Genomic DNA, 5627 nt, shown 5'->3' on the forward strand with positions numbered 1-5627 from the left:
AGACTTCAGAAAATTGTCATATTATTGTGACTTATGAATTTATGTCTTTATTTTGATTTTTTATTTCTATTTTTATTTTAGGTTTAAGGGGTACACATGCAAGTTTGTTACATGGGTAAATTGCAGGCTGTGATTTTAATACCATTTTATTCACATCTTTTATGAAATTTTTGTCTCCATTATTTTCTCACCACCTCAAACAACATGTCTATTCTATGTTTCATTTGTCACAGGTAAAGTTAACCTTGTCTCCAAGTAAAAATTTAATCATACTTTCCCGAATATGCTTAGTCTTGACTCCATAAACAACTGGGTTCATGGTAGGAGGCAGTAGCAGATAAAAGTTGGCCACGATGATGTGTATATGGTTTGGGATATTGTGTCCTCCAAAATGATGAGTGAAAAAAGTGACAAAAGAGGAACATAGGTGATCACAATGGCACACATGTGAGATGTGCCGGTACTGAAGGCTTTGCGACGAGCATCTGCTGATGACAGGCTCATAACAGCCTGAAAAATCATAGTGTAAGATACATGAGATACAGCAGATGTCAAACACACCAATCAGGAGAGCAACCATCAGACCATAAATAGCATTGACCTTGAAATTGCCACAGGATAACGTGGCCACAGACATGTGGTCACAGTAGATGTGGGGGATGAAGTTCCCCCAGCAATAGGGCAGGCACTTGGTGAGGAAAGTGAATGGGATGATGAGCATCACACTCCTCAAGAAGGTAACAAGACCAGCCTTGGTGATGACAGGGTTGGTAAGGATGGTGGCATAGCATAAGGGATAGCAGATGGTCACATAGCCGTCCAGGGCCATGAGTATGAGCACCCCAGACTCCATCCCTGTCATCATATCAACAGAAAACATCTGGGACAGGCAAGCATTAAAGTCAATCTCCTTGAGGCTCAACCAGAATATGCACAGAATATTAGGTACCGTGGTGGTGCACCAGGTGACATCAGTGAAGGAGAGCAGGGCCAGGAAATAGTACATGGGCCGATGCAGGGCTTCCTCATGGCTGATGAGGCAGATGAGCCCACAGTTCCCCACGACAGCAATGATGTGCATAAAGCAGAATGGCAGGGAGATTCAGATGTATGTGGCTTCCAGCCCAGGAATGCCATTCAAGATAAAGAATCCTGGGGTCAGGCTGGAGCTATTGACCCCCAACATGATGGCTGACAGGAGAAGAGCATTTTACACTCTTTAGCAGTGGCAGTTTCTTAGACCAGAAATGAAATCAGTGCTGAGTAGAGGGCTTAGAAATAATGCAAGAATACAGTGACTTCTCTAAGATGTCTAAAATGAGAAGAGGTGATTAAATCCCTCCGAATTTAGACTGCCTAACTTCACATTCCACTTCCTGTTCTTCCTGGTGTATGATACTGGTGAGTCATTTTACCATTTTATGCCTCAGTTTCCTCAATCTAAAATGAGATAATAATTCCTAAAATCAGAACATTGTCAAGATTATTCAATAAGATAATTTATGTAATGTGCTAAAACTGTACATAGTATAGAGTGAATACTCAACAAATATTATCAGTAATCACTACCATTATTGTTATTTCTTTTCCCAATATAAAGCATTCTATGTGAAAAAACTTACCATAATAAATACTTATGAATTCAGCCCTGATCCAACTCGAATGTCATCTTGTACTTTAGCACGGGAAAGACAGCATGAGATTCTGAAAACTTCAACTGTATTGAGAGATTGTGAGGGAACTTTAGAAGGTAAGTGCTAGCACAGGATAGTTACTATGGACTTCAAGAGATTAAAATATGTTCTCATGTTTTAGATGAAAAAATACATAAATGTCTCTTAAATCAAGAATAAAATCCAGGGGAATTTTATCCAGCTAAATTCTTGCAAGTCTCCTGCTAACTCTAGGTTACTACGCAAGTGGACATTGGAACTTCTGCAAAGAGAACTGATCTGTGTGGAATGATGCCTTGGATATTTTTGCTCCTTCTGAGGTAGCCAGAGGGCACCAGAGCCACAAAACCAGAAGGAAAAAAATAAGGACAGTAGGATATCAGGAGAAGTAGGAATTTCTGGCTCTGCACAGCCATCTTGTAAACTAAAACTGATCACCCATCACAGAAAATTATCATATCCTTCCAAGCATCAACATCATGTAAGTAAACAGTCAATCTCTGCTTATTAAATACCAACTGGCAAACAGACAACTCAGAGCCAGTTCTTTCTTCCCTCACCTTAGAAAAAAACTCCTGCTTCCAGATGATTCTCAGCCATGCACATAAGCATTCCTGAGCCAAGCAACCCAGACACAAAACCCAGACACACCGATGTAAGTGCTGTATTCTAATTGTAAATTAGAATATATTTAAAAGAAGACAACTAAGTGTCCACTGCCTAAAAATATAAGGAGAGCAGAGTTTTATTGCATTTTTACTATAGAGACACGGCCATTCAGAATCAATCAGTTAAATCTTGCTCCCAACACTAACTGGATAGACTTGAGTAAGTCCTAAAACCTTTCTTCATACAATTGTTATAACTTTAAAAAGGGAATGATAATACTATGTTTACAAACCATGGAGGTGTTAAAATGGTTAAATTAGAATTAATCTTCCCATTGGTGCCCGGCATCTAATAAGTAAACAATGCATATTATCTATTATAATAATTGTCATATTATGTGCAAAATACAGTTTAACATACATTTATTGATTGTCTTGGCCAGGATCATTTTAGTTTCTAGAAATACATTAGTGAACCAGATAGATAGCATCCTCTCCACTTATGAAGCTAATATTTCAATAGGGGTTGATTACTGTATTTAAACTTACAATAGCAATGTGGGTATATGTTATTACCTTAATTTTATATATGAGCAAATGGAGGTACCAGATTACTCAATAAAATGCCTAATGCCACAAAAATTGAAAACTAGTAGAGCTTTGTTTGTTTGACTTCAAAGTTTGTTTGACTTTGAAGCCATGTGTTTAATCAATCTATAACTATTGTCCTAACTTACTGATTTTAACCCTGAAAACTAGTCCCATAAACTAAGCATAACCAGTTTAAACAAGTCATGGGGACACAGTTAAACAAGTTAAACAAGCACAACCAGTTAAATTGTGGAGACATGGGAAGAAGCTAATTTTCAAGTAGGAGAACAAGAAAGCTTATTTTTAATTGTAATTTAGGGAAGAGAGAACAAAGGTGTAGATTTACAGAAAATTAGTAATAGCTCAGGAAGCTCTCTATATAAGAGAACATATCTGTAGGGTAGCTGGATTCTTATCCCTGGACTTGTTCACACAAATGCTGGATTGCTCCTGGTAGAAGTATTGCATAGGAGAATTTCTGTAGGGAAGTTTCTTCCAGCAATTCCTCTCAACAACTTCTAGGATTCGAGTCTAGTCTTGAGTTATTTTCTATTTGTTCATAAAGACCATTTCCACTGGAAGCAATTCTGTCTATAGGTATCTATTAATTAAGGCAAAAACTTTTGTTTTCCTCTCATTGGAAGTCACTACTAGCTGAACTTCTCTGTCTCCAATGAATTATGAGGTAGTTTTGAATTTACTTCACAATGAGGTTTTCCCTCTTACTCCCCAAATAAATGATACTTCTTTCTTGTACTGAATACTTTGCAGTGTAGAAAAATATGAGTCTTTGGGAATTTCCCGAACTCACCTTAGTAAAGACCAGATTAGTATTCATGACTGAGAGTCCTGAGCATCAAGAGTTCTATAGCAACCACATTCCACCTCTTCACAGCATTTCTGTGCCATTTGAGAATTCTCTAGACTGAAGTGTGTACACTTGATTGAGTCTCCATAGTTTGGTGTCTCGGAGGGCTCTGGTTAGAAGGAAAAGATCCTTTGGGAATGTTGACATTATTTCTATATTTACCAACTCTTTATGCAGGGGTAAAACTATAAAAATAAATAATAACAAACTTAAATGTCTCTCTCAGGTATGGATTCTGATGAATAGTTCTGATAGTAATAAGAATGATTTGTTTTCATTTATGCTGATCACAGTATCCATCTCACAATCTTGTTATCCATGTATAATGTGTGTTTATATCTATGTACATATATATACACATACACTATGTACATAACTATATGTGTAAAGTTTTATAAAAAATAGAGGAAGCAAGCAGGATGGAGAAAGACACAGAGACAGACAGACAGAGAATTCTATATATCACAAAAGAATAATAGAATTGTTCTATGCCTAGTTTGTGATTTGTCTTGAGTTTACTGGATAAATAAATGGATACATAAACACACATATGTGTGTACACACACTTACATTTTCATTGTTTTGGAAGATTATGGCAAAACAGTTTTACATGTATTTTATACATACTTTACCATTTGACTTTTCCTCTATTTTGTTTTGAATCAGTTTTATCATGAATGTACTGTAAAACAAATTTAAATGATTTTTATCATTTCAGATGCTGAAAGTATGAAGATTTATAATGTTGTCATTGAAAATGTGTCAGAACTCCCAGTCCCAAACAGTAATTCTAATACATTAATAGGGGAATTGTAGAATGGTACAACCATTTGGCAGAATGGTTTAGTAGTGTCATTAAATTATATGTGTATCAAATCTATGACCTAGGAATTTCCTGCTTAGGCTTTTTTTTTTCTTTTTTTGAGACAGGGTCTCACTCTGTCACTAGACTGGAGTGCAGTGGCACTATCATAGCTCACTGCAGCCCAGAACTCCCAAATCTTCTTCTGCATCTATTGAGGTGACCATACTTTTTTTGCTTTTAATTCTGTTTATGTGTTGGATCACTTTTATTGATTTACATATGTTGAACAAATCTTATATTCCAGATGTAAAGCCTATTCAATTGTGGTATGTTTACTTTTTAATATGCTGCTGGATTCGGTTTGCTCTTATTCTCTTGAGAATTTTTGTTTATGTTTATCAGGTAAAATGAACTGACATTTCCTTTTTTCATTGTGTTTCTGCTAGATTTTGGTGTTAGGCTAATGCTGCTTGGTTTCATATAGTGAGTTAAGGAGAAGCCCCTCATCCTCAATTTTTTAAAATAAATTCAATAGGATTGGTATCAGTTCTTTCTTTTCTTTCCTTTTTTTTTTTTTTTTTTTTTTTTTTTTTTTTGAGACAGTGTCTCATTCTGTCATCCAGGCTAAAGTACAGTGGTGTGATCTTGGCTTACTGCAGTGTCTACCTCCCAGGTTCAAGCGATTCTCCTGCCTCAGCCTCATGAGTAGCTGGGACTACAGGCACATGCCACTACACCCAGCTAATTTTTGTACTTTTAGTGGAGATAGGTTTCAGCATGTTGGCCAGGCTTATCTCGAATTCCTGACCTCAAGTCTGCATAAAATCCAACAACCTTTCATGATAAAAACCTTTGAGACATCAAGGGAACATACTTCAAAGTAATGAGAATTGTTGATGACAAATCCACAGCCTACATCATACTGAATGGGCAAAAGCTGGAAGCACTCCCATTGGGAACTGGAACAAGACAAGGATGCTCACTCTCACCACTCCTATTCAACATAGTACTGGAATTCCTAGCTAGAGAAATCAGGCAAGAGAAAGAAACAACTGGCATCTAAATAGGAATAGAAGTCAAAC

General features: G+C 36.7%; 1 pseudogene; it reads right to left on the minus strand.

Annotated features, from left to right (window-relative positions):
• Positions 1 to 220: 220 nt before the first annotated feature.
• LOC105468594 (olfactory receptor 52N2-like) lies at positions 221 to 1186 on the minus strand (annotated as a pseudogene).
• Positions 1187 to 5627: the final 4441 nt, after the last annotated feature.

Source organism: Macaca nemestrina, chromosome 12, assembly GCF_043159975.1.
Source record: "Macaca nemestrina isolate mMacNem1 chromosome 12, mMacNem.hap1, whole genome shotgun sequence".
NCBI classification, from domain to species: domain Eukaryota; kingdom Metazoa; phylum Chordata; class Mammalia; order Primates; family Cercopithecidae; genus Macaca; species Macaca nemestrina.